Source organism: Taudactylus pleione, unplaced genomic scaffold (assembly GCF_031769625.1).
Source record: "Taudactylus pleione unplaced genomic scaffold, aTauple2 ptg000996l, whole genome shotgun sequence".
In the NCBI taxonomy this organism is placed as follows: domain Eukaryota; kingdom Metazoa; phylum Chordata; class Amphibia; order Anura; family Myobatrachidae; genus Taudactylus; species Taudactylus pleione.
In genome coordinates this window covers 108,994-121,751 of record NW_028285397.1, presented here as the reverse complement: position 1 = coordinate 121,751, position 12,758 = coordinate 108,994, and the positions used below count along the sequence as shown (strand labels likewise).

General features: G+C 46.4%; 1 protein-coding gene across 1 annotated transcript in view; it reads right to left on the bottom strand.

The window, feature by feature from the left end:
- The window catches only part of EHMT1 (euchromatic histone lysine methyltransferase 1), a 112,863-nt gene that overhangs the window by 84,491 nt on the left and 15,614 nt on the right, over positions 1–12,758 (bottom strand). The gene's annotated exons all lie outside the window — the stretch shown is intronic.

Genomic DNA, 12,758 nt, shown 5'->3' with positions numbered 1-12,758 from the left:
AGCCATAGAGGAGGACATTCTCCCGTGTACAAGAAAAACACATATTTGGGAATAGGGCAGTGGTTCCCGCACATCGCCTGCAGGGGTACCACAGGTATGTGCTCCAGTACCAAATCACATTTTTTACGGTTTATGTGATTGGCATAAATCATGGTTTTGCCTATCATGAAATATGTGAACAAACAAGAAAAACCCCGTCCATCAACACATAACTGAACCTAAAGAAAACGGCTAAGCACAACTTAATACATATTAGCTGAATTTCTCAATAAGAAACTTTTGGCCTGATACTCTAGGGTGCCGTGAATCAAGAAAGTTTGGGAACCGCTGGGATAGGACAAGACATGGTCTCCGTACTCTATATTGCCGAACGGCTGCACCCGGCCAATTGGCCGATCCCAAATTACTAAGCACAGCAGACAAAGATATCAGCCTCTGATAATTAAATTGGCCGTTTAACCATATTCAAGGTGACGTAGAAAGACTCCATCCTGTAACATTGAACATCTACAAAATTATATTAAAAAAATATATATATATAATTTAAAATGTTTGACGTTGACTAACTCACTTTACTAGTCCGTCACTTTAGGTTCAGAAATGTTCTTTAATAGTCTATCAGGACACATAATGTACACAGGAAACAAATCCTCCCACACAAATAATCCCTCAAACATCATATGAGCTCCAGAAACCTCACCTGTATCTGAGAATGTCACAAGTCGATGTATCATTTATAATTACACAGCCCACAATATTACCTTATCTCCTTGTACCTTTGAGAACTAAAATACAGAACTGTCCCACAAATTAAATGCAATATTTTTTATTTTGTGACCATTATATTCTTCTATTGTGACAGGGGATGAAGAACAAAATCGAACAAAATGGGTTTGGTGTGTAAAAAACAAACTGCGGCTTCATAATAACAACGCAATTTATGTAATGTGCTACACACACCCTACAACAACATCATCATCATCACACAAGCAGAACACAAACTGTATATAGGTTATTACACAGTGCTCACACTAATGGGATCGTATAAGGATTGGATAAATGTACAACGCTCCAATACACTGTATACATTATACAACGGTATTTACCTCTCAGACCCCCAACGGTCACAGTAAACGATTGTAGTGTAAGAATCACTCACATTTCAGGGCTTTAAAATGAGGCATGAAAAGCCAATCGCCCATGTCCATACAGCCGCTTGGCCAGCATATGCATTTGCATAGTGTAAAATATATATATATATATATATATATATACACACATACATATAACCTATCCTACTTTCTCCAGCAGCTAATAGTGAATACAGACAGACTGACACATACAACTGGCTGATCTGCTGTAAAATAGGAGGAGGCTGTCTCTACCCCCTCAGTCAACAAAACACCAGTGATAACATCAAAAAACAAGGATAGTCTGGAACAGTCAAACAGACCAATCCCTCATTACCAGGGTCCACGCTTTGAGGCCCAAGTCCCCAAACTTGCCCCGGAAACACACGTTCGGTTCTGACGTTTGCTTTAGCCACATGTAACACCAACAGCCTCATCTCATTATGCGGAATGCCACATTAGAGGCTCATTACGGCCACTAGGCACCAGAGCGAGGAGGCTGCAGACCACTTGCACATCTAGAAGCTCCGTGACATGGTCGAGCTGAGAACCCCACCACTGAGGACCTAGAACACAACAGCAACTCCTAGACCCAGACCCTCCAGGGCCCAGAGAACAAGCCAGCATGCAGAGGTCCAGCAGAGTTGGAGCAGTTACCAGTGAGTGTTAATGAGAGATTGCCAGCACCTGCAGGAAGACAGACAGACAGCAGCAGACACTGATCTCGCCCTGATCTGAGGCAGCCTGGGTGACATTGCAGGACATACAGAAGGTGAAATCAGCAGCTATTTCCCTGTACAGGACTGCCTTGGAGTTAGGAATCACTATGGCCAACATCAGGCACTCACACACATCCACGCAGAGGAGGCTAACACACACACACACACACACACACACACACACACACACACACGGCTGCCTGTGCTGCAAGGCTCCGAGCCATCAGTACTGCACCAGCCACCTCTTATCTCCTCAATCACCATTCCCTGGCTCCCCGTCTAGATGCATTGTCCTACCTCATCCAGACTTCAGGCCTACTACAGCTGCACACACGTTCCAGACACACTGTGGGTGCAGCCAGACTTGGGGCATGCTCAGTGCACGCTGCTTCTCTTCTCAGCCATTGCATTCAACAGAAACAAAAAAAAAAAAAAAAAAGAGGAAGTGTGATTGCTATGAAAATGAGACCAGCTAATCCACCAGCTGCAGCCCCACCGTCAGCCTGCGGCCCACCGCCCCGGCACAGGCCACCCTGGGATGGGGCCATGAACGCAGCAACCAACTTTATTCCCTTCACTTTCAGGAATCCAAGAGTTTGTTGTAGTCATGAACCAGATCCCACACAATGACACAATGCATCTTACCATTCCACCGCATACAATGACATTAACAGACCAGCTCCAATGCAAAGGGAACGTTCAGATGTACCTATGGACAGGAAAAACCTGGGGAGGTAGTTTCATTTACACCGCTAATTGGCCTAATGAATGGATCTAAATTGCAAGCTCCTGAGACTAATTAAATCTCATCAGGCATGGCATAGCTAGGAAGCTGAGGTCTCCAGTCTATAGGTTTACTCTATATACCAAAGCAGATAACTCAAACAGTGTATATATGTGTGTGTGTAGACACAGACATGAATACAGGGATAGAGAGCTGTAGTGTATATATAATCCTGGCTGGAGTTAGAATATATACGTTACTACAACAGGACTTGTTTTCATGACAATAATGGCAAATTCATCACAATCGTCACCATATTTTACCTAATATATATTACAAATCCTGCAAGTGAAGGTCGGACTGTACTATACACCTCAGAACAATACAATGGCATAAGACAGGCAAAAAACGCATTTTAGGAGCTTACACACCTGAACAAATACAGACAGCGCTAATAGGCAAGACGTTACATCGGATCAGGCACACAAGATATTAGCAGTGACGTAGAGATATATTCAAAGTTGATTGATGGCTTCAGTCCCATAAACTTGCATCGTACATTGAATGGTAACGTAACTTTCCCCAGAGGCCCACGTTACTTTGCTGTGTCGCGAATACATTATGTCTGCAAACCTCTCTGGACATTTGCAGAGACTGGTCCTGTCCTAAATGGTCCCAGTCACACTGGGAGCGACCGTTCTCTAGGCTGAACCAATACTCATGAGACTGCCAAGTTAGCGGCATGACGGATAATCACCGGCGATTTGGCCCCACCCCCATGTGACATCACACAGAGCAGACGTGGCCTAGACCAGGCCCGCAAATAATGTTATGTACATCAAAATAGCTCTCAGCAGAAAAAAGGTTCCCCACCCCTGCGCTACGCGATTAAACAGGGCGATTGAACGATAATGTTATCGTTCAATCGCTGTTAATCGGGCAGTTTAATGTCAAAAACGACCAGCGATGCGTGCGCCCGCTGGCCGTTTTTTTAAATCTATCATCGCCCGAACATGCCAGTCAACCTAACGATAACGTCTGGTTGACCATGTTCGGGGATGATTGATGTGCCGACACTGAATGACTGATCGCTCAGTGTAGGCACCACACAGACCGTGAAACTACCGCACGATTACAATGTCGTCATCGTGCTCTCGTTTCAAAGTCATCAAATGGATCCGCACCTTGAGAGGGTTTGTTTCATTCTTTGGTGGAATCTACGAGAGTAGATTTATGATCAGAAATGACACAATCCTGCTCGTGCACGGACATCGCTTACGGGGAGATTTCATTCAGCGTGATGCTGAATACCCCCGAGAAGTAGTTCCCAGAGATATTCAATTCACTGCGCTGTTAAGTCCTACAGGATTTCTTCTCGTGGCTCCTGAGGTGCGAGCAGAAAACCGACTTAAGTGCTGACCGCGATGTTGTTTTCCGGCTTTGTGGGGTGCTAACAGCCTCGCGGCCGGCACTTGAATCGAAGAATGACGGTTAGCGCGACTAAACACCCAGCTTAAGGCGCGGTAACTGGCATTCTGCGACTTAAGTTTTTTAGTTGGACTTAACAGCGCAGTGAATTGTATAGCTCCGGGAACTTCTTCCCCATGCTATTCACATCGCGCTGAATTGAATCGCCCCCTTATTACCGATATATATGGCATCATTATTAGAACAGCAGGCATATTTTTGCCGTAGTTACACTGGTATGCGATTATTATGACAAGATAGTGAATAAGCCCCTGCATTGTGATGGCTGGTGATGGTGTCCTACATAGTGAGCCACATCTCAACAACTTAATGAGGGTGGCCCTATACCTCTGTCTGCCAATGCTCAGCCTCGTTTTATTATTGCGTTTATTCTCAACTGTAAAGCACCACGGAACATGCACGGGCGATATATACACGAATGCTAACAAATCTGCATAGTATAACATTTTAAAAAGAAATCTGATCTGGAAAACAAAGTCCTAAACTCTCTGGATAATACAGTTCCCAACTAGGAGCCTGGCCACACATCTAAAGATTATCTGTCCAATCAGCCAACTAGGTGATTGGTTGGAATGAGAATCTGGTAACGTATGGGAGTAACTGATGATCAGCAATTTGCTCCTAAATGCCAGAAAACAGATGAAAATGGCGTCAGACAAGTTTGTTAAATGTTTGATCTAAACAATTTGTTCAATCAACAGTTTTTGTCCATTTTCCAGAGTTTGGGAGCAAATTGCTGATTGTCATTTACTATCATACGTTACCAGATTTTCATTCCAACCAATCAACTAGTTGGCTGGTTGGACAGATAATCTTTAGATGTGTGGCCAGCTTTGCACAGGTAACAACTAACTAGTATTAATTTCACATTTCTCTAGATCTAATGTAAAGGCCTCCATACATCAGCAATCGATTGTGGCAATCCTGCAAATTGCAGATGATTGTGTATAAAAGTCTGCAATGTATGGGGGTCACAGATTGCATCCAAAAAGTGATTAGAATTGTTCAATCAGATTGTCCAACATGTTGGATGTCACAGATGGATTGGGGCTGTAGATTGCTAGTGCATGGACATGATCAGCAGATTTGCAGACCGTTACTAGTAAAATGATGGAGCCTTTCAAGATTGGCAGATCTGTGTTTGCTGCAATCGTTCTGCAAATCACTGAGAAAGATCTGTAATGTAATGTATGGGCGCAGATTGGTAGATTGGGAAATCCTAATATCGGGCAACAAATCTTCAAATTGTTCAATTGTGGTTTTCAGATTGCTGATGTATGGGGGCCTATAGTCATTGCCTCAGATTGCTGATGTATGGGGGCCTATAGTTATTGCCTCAGATTGCTGATGTATGGGGGCCTATAGTCATTGCCTCAGATTGCTGATGTATGGGGAGGCCTATAGTCATTGCCTCAGATTGCTGATGTATGGGGAGGCCTATAGTCATTGCCTCAGATTGCTGATGTATGGGGGGGCCTATAGTCATTGCCTCAGATTGCTGATGTATGGGGGCCTATAGTCATTGCCTCTGATTGCTGATGTATGGGGAGGCCTATAGTCATTGCCTCAGATTGCTGATGTATGGGGGCCTATAGTCATTGCCTCAGATTGCTGATGTATGGGGGCCTATAGTCATTGCCTCAGATTGCTGATGTATGGGGGCCTATAGTCATTGCCTCAGATTGCTGATGTATGGGGGCCTATAGTCATTGCCTCTGATTGCTGATGTATGGGGGCCTATAGTCATTGCCTCAGATTGCTGATGTATGGGGGCCTTTACTTCAGCAGCCTAAATGCCTGAACCCGAGCTGTTTAACGACTGCACTGTACACTATGCTGCACGTCAGACGACATCTCTCCAGCTGATCATAGTCCCAGTTGCTGCAATTATCAGCGCTGGCTGGAGCAGGACATGAGCACACTGAGCCCTTGCAGGAGAAACTCGGGATTCCAGGATATGCTGCAAACAAGCAGGACAGCCAGGAAAGAGAAACAAATGGGAATAAGAACATTAATAATTTCAGCACCGTAAATACCTCCAGCGCACATTAAGAACCCTATTTACATGGAGGTATGCACAGTCTGATGCTGTAACAGCAAAGGATTAGTAAAATGCCTTTATATTAGGCACCAATGAAAATCCCAGTCTTTCCTGCAAGCTCCAGGGTCCATGGGCTCATACCACAACAACAAAACTCCTATCTGCTATGGTGCTGGATGGGAACTAGCTTTCCATTATCTATTCAATGTCTACGACAAAGACACCAGCTAAGAAATGCAAATTGCTGCCAAATGCCTGAGGGGTTGGGTGGAGGTGAGTGCAAAGTTCCTAGAGTCAGGCAGGAAGAAGAGCTCTGGGCAGGAAGATTGGTGATTACGACCAGATAAGCGTCAGCTCTCCATGATCACACACCCAGCACAATAGTGACCGTAATAGTGCTCACGTCTAGGTGCAGGGTGCTGATCAGGGAGCAGCTGTAGGGATACATCACGTCTAGGTGCAGGGTGCTGATCAGGGAGCAGCTGTAGGGATACATCACGTCTAGGTGCAGGGTGCTGATCAGGGAGCAGCTGTAGGGATACATCACGTCTAGGTGCAGGGTGCTGATCAGGGAGTAGCTGTAGGGATACATCACGTCTAGGTGCAGGGTGCTGATCAGGGAGCAGCTGTAGGGATACATCACGTCTAGGTGCAGGGTGCTGATCAGGGAGTAGCTGTAGGGATACATCACGTCTAGGTGCAGGGTGCTGATCAGGGAGCAGCTGTAGGGATACATCACGTCTAGGTGCAGGGTGCTGATCAGGGAGCAGCTGTAGGGATACATCACGTCTAGGTGCAGGGTGCTGATCAGGGAGTAGCTGTAGGGATACATCACGTCTAGGTGCAGGGTGCTGATCAGGGAGTAGCTGTAGGGATACATCACGTCTAGGTGCAGGGTGCTGATCAGGGAGCAGCTGTAGGGATACATCACGTCTAGGTGCAGGGTGCTGATCAGGGAGCAGCTGTAGGGATACATCACGTCTAGGTGCAGGGTGCTGATCAGGGAGCAGCTGTAGGGATACATCACGTCTAGGTGCAGGGTGCTGATCAGGGAGTAGCTGTAGGGATACATCACGTCTAGGTGCAGGGTGCTGATCAGGGAGTAGCTGTAGGGATACATCACGTCTAGGTGCAGGGTGCTGATCAGGGAGTAGCTGTAGGGATACATCACGTCTAGGTGCAGGGTGCTGATCAGGGAGTAGCTGTAGGGATACATCACGTCTAGGTGCAGGGTGCTGATCAGGGAGTAGCTGTAGGGATACATCACGTCTAGGTGCAGGGTGCTGATCAGGGAGTAGCTGTAGGGATACATCACGTCTAGGTGCAGGGTGCTGATCAGGGAGTAGCTGTAGCGAAACATCACGTCCAAAAAATGCCCTCCTCACTAATCAGCACCCAACACCTAGAGCAGTGCTTCCCAAACTTTCTTGAATCATGGCACCCTATAGTATGGGAAGTCTTTTCATGGCTGGGACTTACGCTGGGGAGTCCAGGAGCTGCAGAGGCCTACACTGGTGCTGCTGGGACTTACGCTGGGGAGTCCAGGAGGTGCCGAGGCCTACACTGGTGCTGCTGGAACCTACACTGGGGAGTCCAGGAGCTGCAGAGGCCTACACTGGGGAGTCCAGGAGGTGCCGAGGCCTACACTGGTGCTGCTGGGACCTACACTGGGGAGTCCAGGAGGTGCCGAGGCCTACACTGGTGCTGCTGGGACCTACACTGGGGAGTCCAGGAGCTGCAGAGGCCTACACTGGTGCTGCTGGGACCTACACTGGGGAGTCCAGGAGGTGCAGAGGCCTACACTGGTGCTGCTGGGACTTACGCTGGGGAGTCCAGGAGCTGCGGAGACCTAAACTGGTGCTGCTGGGACCTAGACTGGGGAGTCTTGGAGGTGCCGAGGCCTACACTGGGGAGTCCAGGAGGTGCCGAGGCCTACACTGGTGCTGCTGGGACTTACGCTGGGGAGTCCAGGAGCTGCAGAGACCTAAACTGGTGCTGCTGGGACTTACGCTGGGGAGTCCAGGAGCTGCAGAGGCCTACACTGGTGCTGCTGGGACCTACACTGGTGAGTTCAGAGATGATGAGGCCTAGCTGGCTGATGCCAGGAGCTCAGTGAGAGGATCTTCCCTCCAGCAGGAAATCAGCTCATGGCTGCTGTGTTATAATGTGTCACCTGAGGACGAGGCACTGTGATCAGCAGGAGCCACCACCAGGGCCCATCTCAGTGGCTCATTCCCTCACTGGTGCAGCAGACTACACTAATTACCAGGAAAGTCACACCTGCTGCTCTGTTACAGCTTATGGAGTATCTCCTGTGTGCTTCTGCTTAGAATTCTTAAGCTGCGTACACACACAACGATTTTGTAAATTAACGATTTTAGTAAACGATTTTAGTTCATTTATTCAATGGAAATATGAACGAAAATCGTTTACTAAAATCGTTCATTTAATAAATGTAATTAACTATTTTTTTTTTTGAACTACAAACGATTTTTGCATATTCCCTTACTGAAAATCGTTCAGTTGGTCAGTCTGACTGAACTACAAACGTGAACGCGCATGAACGATAATCGTTCTAACTCAGAAAGTGAACGATTTTTTTTCAACAACTGAACGATATCAATAACGATAATCGTTCAAAAAATCGTTGTGTGTGTATGCACCTTTAGTATTTATTTATTGGGGTTTGATAGATTGTATAAAAGTTACAAGGGACTGAGAATTCCTCTCATGGCAGCAAAACATTCTCACTACCTAATGTTTCAGCGGCTACAAAGTATCACCTACCTACCACACCGGCTATTACCTCTACACAGGGCCTAAAGAGAAACCCAGGAGGGACTGTCGCTTCCTTAAGCTGGGGGGCACTGCAGAGCATTACAACCATCTGTAAGATACAGGTCTCCCCTACAACTAGTAGCAACTCTTTGTTTTAAATGTGCGTATCCACTTGCAGATCTTGGAACGACAGTACGATTACAACTTTGTAATCGTACAGTTGTTCCTCATCCTCTGTAGTGCCTACCCTGACCGATATGACGTTCAGTGCAGGCACCCTCCCTCATCCCCGAACATGGCCAATGTGTCATTATCGGCAGATTGACCGGCATGTTCAGGCGATGATTGATGTGGAAAACGACCAGTGGGAACGCGCATCGCTGGTCGTTTCCGACATTGGGGTGCACAAGATTTGTGCACGATTAATGAGCGATTGAACGATAATGATGTCGTTATCGTTCAATCACTCTGTTTAATCGGCAAGTGGATATGCGGCTTAAGGCTTCAGTCACTGGAACGATGGTCGGAATTAACATGGACACAATTTTCCCCAAAATACTCAATGTTACCATGAGGAAATTCAGGTGAGAGCCACATGATACAATATATTCCTTCAGGTGGTGTCAAATAAAGGTGAACTACATGAACAAGCTTTGTGACTGCATGCCAGTGATAAGAATGTTTCTCCATACATAAAGCATAACTACACTCACAATGTATAATAGAAACCTAATTACCTGCACTCTCCTGATGACCCAAAGCCTACACTCCTCCCTCCTAAGGCTGTATCACAGCTTCTGTGCTCGACCCCTCTCCCCCTCCCCCAACTAGATCTTGCGGGAGGGGCACTAACAATACTGCCCAACAGTTTTAGGAGAGGGAGACATTCTGGCAACTCACCGGATGGTTACACCAATAGGTAAACGGAACTCTGTATTATATTGTACCTTAATTTACTGTATTATATTTTACATTTGGGGTGAAATTTGTTTTTTTAAAAGGGACATATCAAGAATTTAAGACCAAAGTCATAATGAACTAAATATTTTTACCCATAAAATTGCAGTAATCAAAGTTTAATTACAGAAGCTAGTATTTATTACAATTTTGTGCTTGTCACATAAAACATATTTTATTCCCGATAAGATCCCTGTTTGGAGTTTGTATGTTCTCCCTGTGTTTGTGTGGGCTTCTTCCCACATTCCTAAAAACACACTAATTGGTTTCTGACTATTTCCCCTAGCGCACAGGTTCTCAAACGGTCCTGAGGACCCCAAGCAGTGCTCGTTTTCCTGGTCTCCTCACAGAATCACAAGTGAAATAATTAGCTCCACTTCTGGATCTTGCAAAATGTATCCGTGAATAATGAGTACACCTGTGCACCTGCTGGGTGACCTGGGAAACGTGAACTTTTTGGGGTTCAGAGGACAGAGTTTGAGAACCACTGCACTAGTTTGTATGCATGTGCTCATGTGATAGGGAATATAGATTGTAAGCTCCACTGGGGCATGTGCTGGTGGGAATGACTGAAATTTTTCCTGTACAGGAATGCGAAAAATAAACAAGTATAATAAAAGGTGATTCAGATCTACGCTATTTAGTTTAATCGTTTATTTAAATAGACTCAAAGGGGTCAATCCAATGAGCAGCGTCATTGCAGCAACAGCTGCACTTTACGGCAGCTCGAAATCACTGAAAAGTGTCAGCAAAATTGAGCAAATTTGAGCTGAGAGAGCCGCGACAGGTGCGAGATGAGGTGCTGTTGTCAGCGTTTTAATGCCATGGCAACGGCAACTCGCATACTTCACAGCTAAATATATTGACCCAAAGGGTGGCAATAATATGGTGTTTTATGGGACAAGCACAAAATAAAGAAAATTATACTTTATTAATACTAATTTCTCTAATTATCTAATAGTCAAAGAGCTGCCGTGGCCTAGGCTGGCGAGTCCAAGAGCTGCTGTGGCCTAGGCTGGCGAGTCCAAGAGCTGCCGGGGGCCTAGGCTGGCGAGTCCAAGAGCTGCCGGGGGCCTAGGCTGGCGAGTCCAAGAGCTGCCGGGGGCCTAGGCTGGCGAGTCCAAGAGCTACCGGGGGCCTAGGCTGGCGAGTCCAAGAGCTACCGGGGGCCTAGGCTGGCGAGTCCAAGAGCTACCGGGGGCCTAGGCTGGCGAGTCCAAGAGCTACCGGGGGCCTAGGCTGGCGAGTCCAAGAGCTACCGGGGGCCTAGGCTGGCGAGTCCAAGAGCTGCCGGGGCCTAGGCTGGCGAGTCCAAGAGCTGTCCGGGCCTAGGCTGGCGAGTCCAAGAGCTTGCTCAGCAGTGTTACCCGAGGACGAGGCACTGTGGTCAGCCGGAGCCACCACCAGGGCTTATCTCAGTGGCTCATTCCCTCACTACTGTAACAGGCAATCAGGTTAATTATTCCTAACATTACTGCTAGTGATCTTGTCTTATACCATGTAAATTAATGCATTACTCAGACATTTTACATGAAACACTTAGTTTAGTGCTCCCTTAAAAGTATTTATTTCTATTACGCAGATCTATCCAGCCAATTAAACCCCACAAATTAATGAATTAAGCAAGTAATTACAGTATTAGCTGACATTATCTGCTGGGATTTGTAGTCCCCAGGATAGCTATAGCCTCTGGATTTTACATTGGGAATTGGAACGCTTACATATGATATTGTACATATGATTTTGCTAATTCTGGCACCTGGACACTTGCTACCGTTTCCCTCACTATCCAAAGTACTGCTGGCGATGCGTCTCTCGGTGTGTGACCGACATGTACAGACTAATAACCGTGCACACGACGCAGCAAGTGGCTCAGGAGGGCCAAACTATAGGCAATCACATGACTGGACAATTGGGCCCATCTACCATCATGCTGGAGTATAACCCACACCGTGATTGTAGGGATTAACCCAATTCTCCCAGCCTGCCCCGAGAAGGTAAAATCTGTGGAAGAAATTGCTGACATTTTATTTAAAACATCATTGAGAAAAATGTACTGAAGACCAGCTCAGCGCTGCCGCAAGATTGTGCCGTGGTCGTTTGCGAAAACACCAAAAATTGTGTTCGCTGCAGTAAGATGAGCAATGGCAGATGGCGTGTGCGTCCGGTCGGCGCACGTCACACATGGCTGGTTATATCGGGCACAAACACAGAGGATGTACAACAGTTTTCCGTCAATATAATATTTCTTTCTAACTAATGGGCAGAAGCAGAAAATAGAGAGAGAGTACACGATTCTCTCCCATCATTATACGGATTTGTTTAGTGATTAAGAGTTTAGACAATGCTAAATATCTGACCAATATCTGAATCAATGAAGAGAAACGGAGGATAAATGATCTAAGTGGCCGTCAGATAACAAAATCCATCAGTAAAAGGCATGTCTGCTCAATGCCCACAGCATAAGCCCCATTCTCTGCGTCACCAGGCCCGAGGCCTCACTCATACACAGCGCCTTTATTACCCCATGTAATAGGTCCATTATCAGTCACCATCTCCATACAGCAGGTAGCAGGGGGTGTATAGAGAGAAAGAAGTAATAAAAGGTGCCAAAATGTTAAATTGTCTTTTTGCAACAGCGCCATCATGGCGGAATGCGCTCACAGTGCAGCACATGTACTAATACACGGCAGCGTTCATCATTCGCTAAACGCCTGCTGACACTGCAGGTACACGTAGGGCCTGTTGCAGATGTGGGCGCTATTTCGGTGTTCACGCACGCGATTATCGGTGGACTGCGCAAGTGTCTTAGCCGCTATGCGCACACGCTGTGATTGCATTGTGATCAGATGGGACTACGGTTGTAGTGAGGATTTATTCGCTAGAGATGGACAGGCCGGGACCCTTTTGTAGGAGGTAGC